We start from the raw sequence: 11,250 nt of genomic DNA, 5'->3' as shown, positions 1-11,250 counted from the left end.
CCCTGTTGCTGTCTTGACTGTGAAAACGGGTTGAATGTTGATCATCTTCTGGCTTAAGAAGAGTTACCCATCTTAGCCACAGACACCTGACTCATGAAAATTGTCAGCATGCCTCGGATGTTCAGTTGTACGGACGGGAATTGGGGAACCAGTAACCTCGACTCGTGGGGGTTCACGTATTCCCCCAGTGCAGTATTTCCCAAGTGCTTGCACGTCGCAAGTGCACGTCCCAAGTGTTTGCACGGCTTACCGAGAGATTGCTTGTTAATTGCAGGGCGTCCTGGGTTAACTGCGGGAGGCTGAAGGTTACAGGCTCCATCTGGCCACCCTCAAGCCTTCAAGGTTTAAGACGTCGCCACACCGGGGACGTGTTGGCGTGCACCACTGGGGAGCTCTGCCTTACCAAGTCAGTCTTGGAAGCCTCAGAAGGTAAGGATAAAACACACGGGTGAAGGATACCGAATCCACGGTTTTATTGCTTTGTCGAGTTTAGCGACAACTTGTTCAAGTGCTTAAAATGTTTGTGGCAGTTTGGCGAGATTGGCCTTAGGGTCCCATGGAAAAAAATGTGTCTTTTTAAAATTGGGTTGCGCAGCGAACGGTATGAAGACACGGCCTCGTGTCATACGCTGTACGGTATCAACATATTTTCGAGACGCGCCCCGTCCCCGTGTGCGACGCCGGCGCCTGCGTCGTTAACTCCACCAGTTGGCCAATGGGTGCAGGGCGGGGCGTGACGGGGCGTCAGGCAGTAAATACGGGTCCAGAGAGAGGGGCAGGGAGAGGATGGCCTGGGGCTCCCTGAGCTTCAGAGCAGGGTGGAATCAAGCTGCAGGTGCCGCTGCGCTGCCCGGGGCGTTGTTTCCAGAGGCAGTCAAATCTCTTGGCATCTGGGACCCCATGCGAACAGCAAGAGAGTTCTGGGGGGGGGGGGGGGGAGAAACGCCCGAGGGCCTCCGGCCTGGAAGGCCTTTCTCCCAGATTCATTCGTAAGGAATGTGGCTCATGCCACTTAAAAGGCAAACTCCAGTCACCCTCCCTTGACGCCCCATCGGAGTCACAGTGGAGGCGACCCGCTCCGGAGGCCCCACCAGGTGTGAGAGACCAGAATGTGGCCCAAAGGCCCTGCAGGGGTGCGAACACCCAAAGCCAAAAAGGAGGACTGAGCTGCGCCAGCCCAAAGTCTGGTGCCTTCCAGGAGGCGAAAGGACCTTGGGCAGCCAGGCTTCTGGCGTGGGCCCCTGGGGTGGGGGTGGGGGTGAACCCCCCTCCCCCCCCTCCCCCCGCATCTGCTGTCTGCCAAGATTTAAAGCCACAGCAACCCAAATTCACGGTCCCGTTAGTCTCAGGGCCCGTGTTTATCCTAGCAGCAGGGGAATGTCTGAGGTGTCTGGAATTCTAGGAGAGTATCACTTCCTGTTTCTCAGACCTCTCCCCTGAGCAACAGTCACGGGTATTGCTGGCTTTCTGACCCAGCCCGACTGCTTGTCTTTTTGTTAATACGACGCTAACAGGTGTGAGGTGATAGCTCATTGTGATTTTTTGACTTGCGTTTCCCTGATGCTTAGTGATGTTCAAAACCGTTTCATGTATGCGTTGACCATCTCTGTGGCATGTTTGGAAACGTGTCTATTTAGATGTTCTGCCCATTTTTAAGTAGGATTGTTGGGGATATATATATATAGATATAGATATAGATATAGATATAGATATAGATGTATGTATGTATGTATATATATATTTGCCATTGAATTGCATGAATTCTTTATATATTTTGGATATTAACCTCTTATCTGATGTATAATTTGCAAAAAATTCTCCCCTTCCATAGGTGGCCCTGTAATTTTGTTAATGGTTGCCTTTCCCGTGCAGAAGCGGTTTCGTTTGCCGTCCCGCTGGTTTATTTTTGCTTTTGTTGGCGTTGCTTTTGGTGTTAAATCTGAAAAATCACTGCTGAGACTGATGTCAAGGATATTATCTCCCTGTATGTTCTTCTAGGAGTTTTGTGGTTTCAGGTCTTAGGTTCAAACCGTTAATCCATTTTGACTTAATAGATGAATATGCTGTAAGATAACAGTCCCGTTTCATTCTCTTGCACGCGGCTGTCCATTTTTTCCAGCACCATTTGCCGAAGAGACTGCTCTTTCCCCACTCTCTGTTCCTGGCACCTTTGTTGTAAATGACCATATATGTGTGGGCTTATTTCTGGGCTCTCTGTTCGGCTCTGTCGATCTACATGTCTGTGTTTATGCCAGTACCATACTGTTTTGACTACTGTAGCTTCATAATCTAGTTTGAAATGAGGGCGTGTGATGCCTCCAGCTTTGTTCTTCTTTCCAAAAATAGCTTTGACTCTTCAGGGTCTTTTGTGGTTCCGTATAAATTTTAGGATTGTTTGTTCTATTTCTGTGAAAATGTCTTTGGAATTTAGTTGCATTAAATCTGGAGCTTTCTGGGGCACCTGCGTGGCTCAGTCGGTTAAACGGCTGACTTTGGCTCAGGTCACGATCTCACAGTTCATGAGTCCGAGCCCCGTGTCGGGCTCTGGGCTGACAGCTCGGAGCTTGGAGCCTGCTTTGGATTCTGTGTCTCCTTCTCTCCCTGCCCCTCCCCCACTTATGCTCTGTCTTGCTCAAAAATGAATACACATAAAATTTTTTTCAAAAGATCTGCAGATTTCTTTGGGAAGTATGGACATTTTAAGGACGTTAGTTCTTCCAGTCCAAGAACACAAAATACATGGTCGCCACAGTAAGTGTACTTAACATCCGTTGCCCTATATAGTTCAAAGGTTTTTTTCCCCTTGCGATGAAACCTTTGAAGATGTATCTCTTAGCGATTTCAAATATGCAACACGGTAGTATTAACTATAGTCACTGTGCTGTACGTTACATCCCCGCAACTTATTTTATAAATGAAAATTTGACCCCCTTCACCACTCTCTGCCCCCACAACCACAAGTCTGTTCTGTGTATTTATCTTTGTATCTATGAGCACCGGGCTTCTTTTTAGATTCCACCTATAAGTGAGATCATACAGTATTTGTCTTTTTCTGTGTGACTGACTTAGCATAATGCCCTCAAGTTTCACCTACGTTGTTGCAAATGGCAAGATTTCATTCTTTTTTTGGTCTGTTCGTCTATCGAGGGGCACTTAGGTTATTTCCGTATCTTGGCTGTTAGAAATAATGCCACAAGGAGGGTGCGTATATGGTGGTCCAGATAGCTTTTTAAGTTGGTTGTTTTCGGGGCGCCTGGGTGGCTTGGTCGGTTAAGCGTCCAACTTCGGCTCAGGTCATGATCTCGCGGTCTGTGAGTTCGAGCCCCACGTCGGGCTCTGTGCTGACAGCTCAGAGCCTGGAGCCTGTTTCAGATTCTGTGTCTCCCTCTCTCTCTGCCCCTCCCCTGTTCATGCTCCGTCTCTCTCTGTCTCAAAAATAAATAAACGTTAGGTTGGTTGTTTTCATCTTGTTCAGATAAATACACAAAAGTAGAGTTGGTTGATCATAAGGGAGTTCTCTTTTTACTTTTTTTTTTTTTTTTTTAAGGTTTGTTCATTTCGAGAGAGAGGGAGAGCGTATGTGTGAGTGGCTGAGGGGCAGAGAGAGAGAGAAAGATGGAGAATGAGAATCTTCAGCGGGCTCCATGCTGTCAGCACAGAGCCCAACACGGGGCTCCATCCCGCCAACCGTGAGATCATGATCTGAGTTGAGATCAAGAGTTGGACGCTGAACTGACTGAGCCACCCAGACACCCTGGTAGTTTTCTTTTTAAGGTTTTGAGAAACCTCATACTGTTTTCCATAGTGGCTGTATAAATTTACATTCCCACCACAGTGCACGCCGTTGCCCTTCGCTTCCTTGCCAACACTTGTTATTTCTTGTCAGGGGGATTGTTTTCTGATCTCTCTTTCTGCTAAGCACAACAGATTTGTGTATGCTGATTTTGTTCTTGCAACTTGACTGAATTTGGGGTTTTTTCCTATAGTTTTTGGCGGGCTTTTTCGGGTTTTTTAGTGCTCTCTCTACATAATATGTCATCTGCCAATAGAAACAGCCGCACTTCGTCCTTTCTGATGGGGATGCCTTGAATTTTGTTTTTTCTGACCTACTGCTCTGCCTGGGATTTTCGATACTATGTTGAATAAAAGTAGTGAGAGTGGACCTCCTTGTCATGTTTCTGATCTTCGAGGAAGAGTTTTCATTGTTTTTTTTTCAATCATCGAGTGTGATATTGGCCTTTGTCATGTTGAGGTACGTTCTGTCCATAGCACCTGCTCCTGAGAGTTTTTATCATAAATGGTGGTTGAATTTTGTCAATGTGTTTTCTTCATCTTTTGAGATTGTCAGATGGTTTTTTATCATTCATTTTGTTCATGTGGTCTATCACATTGATTTGTGGATGGTGAACCGTGGTTGCGGACCTGAAATAAATCCCACTGGATCATGGTATATGATCCTTTAACGTATTACTCAATTTGGTTTGCTAATATCTTGCTGTTGATTTTTGCATCTGTGTTCATGAGGGATATTGGTCTATAATTGATTTTTCTTGCGGGGTCACTGTATGCTTTTTGGGTCCGGTGAATGTTGGCTTTGTAAAATGAGTTTGGAAGTATTTCCCCTTTTATTTTTTTTTTATTTAAAAAAAAATTTTTTTTTAATGTTTATTTATTTTTGAGACAGAGAGAGACAGAGCATGAACAGGGGAGGGTCAGAGAGAGAGGGAGACACAGAATCTGAAACAGGCTCCGGGCTCTGAGCTGTCAGCACAGAACCCGACACGGGGCTGGAACTCACGGAACGCGAGATCACGACCTGGGCCGAAGTCGGACGCTCAACCGACTGAGCCACCCAGGCGCCCCTCCTCTTTTATTTTTTTTGGAAGAGTTTAAGAAAGATTGGTATTAATTTTCTTTAAATGTGTGGTAGAATTCACCTTTGAAGGTCTGTGGTCCTGGACTGTTACTTATTGTGAGGTTTTTGATTACTGATTCATCTTCTTACTAGTAGTGAGTTTTTTCCTGAATTTGCTATGTTGTGTAATCTCCACATAATTGTGAATTTTCCAGGTTTTTTTCTCATGACTGATTTCTAGTTTAATAACACTGTGTTTAGGAAACATGCTTGATATGATTTCAGTCTTCTTAAATTTGTTAAGACTTGTCTTATTGACTAATGTATGCTCTATCCTGGAGAATGTTACATGTACACTTGAAAAGAAAGGGTATTCAGCTGCTTTTGGATGGGATGTTTTGTTAATATACGTGTAAGCTCAATGTTTCCGTATTGATTTTCTGTCTGTACGATCTATCCGTTGGTAAAAGGGGGGGATTGAAATCCCCTCCTCTTAATGTATCGCTGTTTCTCCCTTTAAGTCTGTTAATACTTGCCTCATATGTTTCAGCGTTTCTATGTTGGGTGCATAAATAGAAACAAATACTGTATCTGGTCGGATTGACCCCTTTATCATTATGTGATGACCTCTGTCTCTTACTACAGTCTTTGGTGTAAAGTCTGTTGTGTTCGTTACCTGTATAACCACCCAAGCTTTCTTTTGGTTTTCGTTGACGTGGAACACTTTTGTCCATTCCTTTTTGAGCCTCCGTGTATCTTAATGCTGAGGTGAGTCTCCTGTAGGCAGCATAACATTGGGTCTTGTCTTTTTTTCTTTTTTTTTTTAACATTTATTTATTTTTGAGACAGAGACAGAGCATGAACGGGGGAGGGGCAGAGAGAGAGGGAGACACAGCATCGGAAACAGGCTCCAGGCTCTGAGCCGTCAGCACAGAGCCCGACGCGGGGCTCGAACTCACGGACCGCGAGATCATGACCTGAGCCGAAGTCGGACGCTCAACCGACTGAACCACCCAGGCGCCCCATCTTTTTTTTTTTTTTTTAATCTTTTCAGGCACTCTTTGTCTTTCAGCTAGAGAATTTAGTCCCCTAACATTTAAAGTACTTGTTAATAGGTATGGCCTTAATGCCACTTGGCTCATTGTTTTTTGGTTGTTTTGGAATTCCTTTGTTCATTTCTTCGCATGTTCTCTGCCTTTGTGATATGATGCTTTTCTGTAGCAGTATGCTTAACTTCGTTATTTTTTATCTTTTGTGTACTGACTACGGGTTTTTGCTTCCTGGTCAGCAGGAGGCCTCCATAAGGCATCTTACATTTATAGCAGTCTATTCTCAGTCGTTACCAACTTACGTTCACGTGCATTCTAAAGCTCCACGTTTTTACCTTCACCCCCCCAGTTTATATTATTCATGTCACGATTTACATCTGTCTTGTATACCCATTTGTAAGTGATTAACCCACCGCTGTTACATTAGATTACTCGGAATTCAACTCTTCACTATTTACCATTTACCGGTGAGATTTATACTTCCAGGTTTTCCTGTTGCTCATCTGTGCCCTTTTGTTTGAGCTTTATGCAGTCCATTTAACCTGTCTTAGAAGGCCCGTCTGGGGCTACACTCCTTCAGCTTTTGCTTCTCTGGAAAACTCTGTCTTTCACTTCTGAAGGACAACTTTGTTGGATAGAGTATTCTGGTTGGCAATTTTTTTCTCTCAGCACTTTGAATATAACATGAAACTCCCTTCTGGCCTGTGAATTTCTGCTAAAAAAAAATCTGCTAATGGTCTTATGGGCGTTTCCTTGAATGTAACAATTTATTTTTCCCTTGCAGTTTTAAGAGTTCTCTTGTCTTTAACTCATCTTCTTTGGAACTCTCTGGGTGTCCTGGATTTGGAGGTCTCTCTCTCTTCCTGAGGTTGGGGTAGTTTTCTGCCCCTTTCTCTCTGTCCTCCTCCGGGACCCTCCTAATACTTGCCGTGTCCCATAAGTCTCTCGAGCGATCTTGACTTTTCTATGTTTTTTGTTCATGCTCCTCTGGATCAATTCCACTGCCCTGTTGCCAAGTTCGTGGGGGTCTTTTTACACTTCATCGACCCTGTTGAACACTATTGAGTGTTTCAGTTCAGTTATTGCATTCTTTTTTAAATTTTTAAAAAAGTTTATTTATTTATTGAGAGAGAGACGGAGGCAGAGACATAGAGCAAGTGGGGTAGGGACAGAGAGAGAGAGGGAGACAGAGAATCCCAAGCAGTGTCTGCACAGAGCCGGATGTGGGCCTTGAATCCGGGAACCACGAGGTCGTGACCCAGCCGAAATCAAGAGTCAGATGCTGCACCCAGCCACCCAGGTGCCCCCAGTTATGGTATTCTTAAGCCCTGGGACTTATGGGAGACACCGGCGAGCTGGAGTGAAACAGAGGGACAGCACAGAGATGGCATCCTCTGGTTTCTCTAGAGTATCACCGTCTGCCCCCGCACGTCCGTGAAATTAGCAGCTGGTCTCTCAGGCCACGTGGGGCCATTACGATAAACAAATGGGCCTCTTTTAAGGAAGGACCAGATGTTTCTGTATGCCGCCTCTGTGCCTCACCCCGGGAGGACAGCTGGTGAAGAGCCACTTCTCTGTCTGTCACGGGCCCGTGGCACCCACGTAGGGGGGCCCCATTGGGCCCGCGGGCCAGAGGACGGAGGGGCGTCCCATGGCCAGTGGCCGCGGCAAGCGGAGTGCCACGCATGAGCAGGAGCTCTTGCTGGGAGATCCTGGCCGGCTGGAGCCAGGCCAGGGACGAGCACGGGAATCTCATCGGCCGCCCTCCCGGCTCTCCGGGGAATGTCATCCAGTCAGTCCCTGGATGTGCGTTAAATTAGAAGCGTGCCCCTTGGGCCACAGCTATTAATATAAGCACCGGGGCCTCTTCCAAGGGGATCGGCCGTGCCGGGTGTGCTTGAACCCTTTCACACCTGTCTCCTAGTTCCCCATAGCCTTGTGCGTCTCCCGGCTATCAGCCCCGTTGGCTCTCAATCCCAGATGTCTTGGGGTCCCATAGCTCTCAAGGAAGTTGGGGTGCCAGATGTGGGGTCCCCACCCGTCCCCCCGCCCCCACCCAGGGAGAAGCCGGGGGTTGGGAGTTTCCTCCTGGTTGTGTGTCTCGCCACGTTGAGGGATGGGGCTTTGTGGCGAGATCGTGTGTTAGCCTCTCCTGTCGTTTTTCTCGTTGGCCTGACGCGTATAGGAGCCGCTCGGCTAGTTTCCGGGTTTCTTTGAGGGGGACTTGTCCTGCGTGTAGCTGTGGATGCGCTGTGTCCGTGGGAGCAGGTGAATTCGGAAGGCTGCTCTCTTGCCATCTCTGCAAGTCTGCATTGTCTCTCTGCAAGTGACTGTGCTTATTTGACACAGATTGTGTCCACGAACACATAGGAAAACACTGCGATTTCCCAGGTGAACCCAAAGGTTTAAGCGTAATGAGGTTTCAAAATGTATGCCAAGCGGAGAAACCTGGAGATCCCACGTTCACCAGGGGATAAAGTGAACATCACAGAGAATGGCACCGACCACCATAACGTGCCTCCTGCTACGGTGTGCTGAGGGCACATCATGCCTCATGTCCTGGTCCTGCTAAAACACACACCCTGGATCTGATTGTGAAGGGTGCAAAAGACAAATCAAAATTGAGGCACATCCTACAGCGTGACTGGATTGTACTCTTAAAAAAAAAAAAAAAATCAAGGTCTTCCAGTGTAGAGCTTGCTTTTGGTCTTTGTCTCCCTCCGTGCCCCGCCCCCCCCCCCCCCCCCCCCCCCCCCGCATTTGCCCCTCAGCTGCTCACATGCTTGCTCTTCCTCTCAAAAAGAAATAAACATTAAAAAAAAAAAAAACAGGGTGGCTGGGTTGGTTAAGCATCTGACTGTTGGTTTTGGCTCAGGTCATAATGCCACAGTTTGTGGGTTCGAGTCCCGCCTGGGGGTCGGCACTGACAGCACGGAGCCTGCTTGGGATTCTCTCTCTCTCGGTCTGTCTCTACCCCTCCCTGGCTCGGTCTCTTGCTTTCTCTCTCTCTCTCTCTCCCTTCCTCTCTCAAAAAATAAATACATAAACATAATAAAAATTAAAAAAAAAAACAAACACCAAAAACCAAAGAAAGGCGGAGAAACCATTCCCCATCAAAGATTAAGGAGACCTGACTAAATGTCACAAGATCGTGACTTAGATCCTAGACCAGATCAGGGAAACACGCACAACTACAAAAGACATTGCAAACTGACAGCAGTTGAATATGGCCGTGTAGATGGTATCTTTGTTGAATGTGTGAAGTGTCTTTATTCTGATAATGATAAGGTGCTTATGCAAGAGCATGTTCTAGTTCTCAGAAACTTCACATGAAGTATTTAAGCATAAAGGGGCATGATGCTTGAAACGTAACTCTCAAAATGGTTCAGGAGGCAAATAGACTATATATGGAAGGAGAAAGTCAATGGTGCCGTGTGTAAACAGTTGTCGAATTGGGATAAAGGGGAGATAGGGGTTCTTGGCGCTAGTCTTGTCATGTTTCTTTTAGCTTGAGTTAGAATAGTCCTGGAAGAGCTGAAACTTGATCCTGTGCGTGCGTGCGTGTGTGTGTGTGTGTTACTCTACGTAATCTTTGCTGCCTATGAAAGCCACGCTCGGACATCCCCCCCCCCCTTCCCACACTCACAGGATATTGTTTCGTATGGAAAGTCAGATGTGTTGCTGCTTGCAGGTCATCAAGGGAGTTCATGAGCTCCCGGCACCCTGCTGCCCAAGGAGTGATGGAGAATGTGTTTGTGGTTCCCAGTCTGGGGGCTTTGCTACCGTGGGAAAGAATCCGAGGCGCGTCCTTGCCACCCTTCATCGGAAGGGAAGTCTTTGCACGTGCACCACGCCGGTTTTTGTATTCGTTCCCCCGTCAGAGGATTGCAAATTCAGGGAGATCCCAGCTCTGCTCCGCAGAAGACAGCCACTCGTCTTGGTACTTTCCCCCAAGCACGCATTTTGCTTGCTCGCGCACAACCTGCACCAGCGTGATCCATTCTACATCGTAAGCGAAACGATTCCCTCCCCGCCGGCCTGTGCCCAGGGGAGAGCGGAGAGCCAAACGCCCTCCTCACCGTCCTCCCCGTGCAGTCGTCCATCAAAACAGCCAGTCTCCGAAACCAACGCAGGTCTGGGGAGGTTATGGTGGGAGGGATAAATGATTGATGGCAATATGGTGAAAATTAGTCTCGGTGTATGTGGCCTTCAGGCCCACCTGGAGAAACTGAGCAGCGATTCCTATCAGAGATGCCATACGTACTCGGTATGGTCCCTTTTATTTTTTGAAGTTTATTTACGTACTTTGAGAGAGACGGAGCACTTGCGAGCGGAGGAGGGGCAGAGAGCAAGGGAGAGGCAGAACCCCAGGCAGGCTCTGTGCTGTTAGTGCAGAGCCCGACGTGGGGCTTGAACCCACAACCTGTGAGATCGTGACCTGAGCCAAGATCAAGGGTCAGACGCTCAACCAACTGGGCCACCCAGGCGCCCCTCTCTTGGTATCATCCTTAATAAGCTTGACCATCTCCTGTTACGTCCAGAGCGCGCTTTGCAACGTCTTTGGACCTCTGTCTGCCATGTGAACACTGCTGGGGAACTCCGCTCCAGGAATCTTGGCCAGAGGCAAAAAGGACCCGTCCTAAGGGGAGCCGATGGGCTACTCCTTTCGCTAGCCTCCTCTGCAGTTGGGGCAGGGGTGAGGGGATCTCCTTCTGTGGTGATCGTGACTTGGGCGTAGGAGGGCTATCCTCCCCAGAACCAGTTCTGAGGTATACCCTTTTAGGTGGGACCCCCGTCGCTCAGACTGCCCTTCAGCTGTGAGGAAGTGTCGTGAGAAGCAAATGCCGCCTTTGATCGAGAAATCTCAGCTACAGGAATGTGTCCCCCGGCCCAAGTTTGGCACAGGTGTCCTGATGAAATGGAAGATGTAGAGGACCCCGTGTCACAGTAAAAGACTGGAAACAACCCACACATCCTACCAAAGAGGGCAGCCTAAATACTATCCCACTAACATACACTGGGATATTATTAGCTATAAAAAAAACAACAACAACGAGAAAGCATTTGATATATTGAAACGGAAAAAATTGTTTCAATATAATTAAGAATGTGGCTCTCTTGAGCCCATAAAAGCAAGGTATATAACTGGGTGCATAGAAAGCGATCTTAGGTGTAGTAAAAGAACAAAAGGAGGCACAGATCTTTGCTAACTGCTTTCTCAATAACGGTAGTGTGGAAGGATACACAAGAAAGCAACATTCACTCACAGGCCAGTGTGGATGGCATGAGAATAGGGGATTTTCACCATTTGGCTTCCTCGATTTTTTTTCACCCTTCAACCATGTG

The sequence above is a fragment of the Panthera pardus genome, unplaced genomic scaffold, assembly GCF_024362965.1.
Source record: "Panthera pardus isolate Hobbes unplaced genomic scaffold, ASM2436296v1 HiC_scaffold_27, whole genome shotgun sequence".
NCBI classification, from domain to species: Eukaryota; Metazoa; Chordata; class Mammalia; order Carnivora; family Felidae; genus Panthera; species Panthera pardus.
This window is presented reverse-complemented; position numbering follows the sequence as displayed.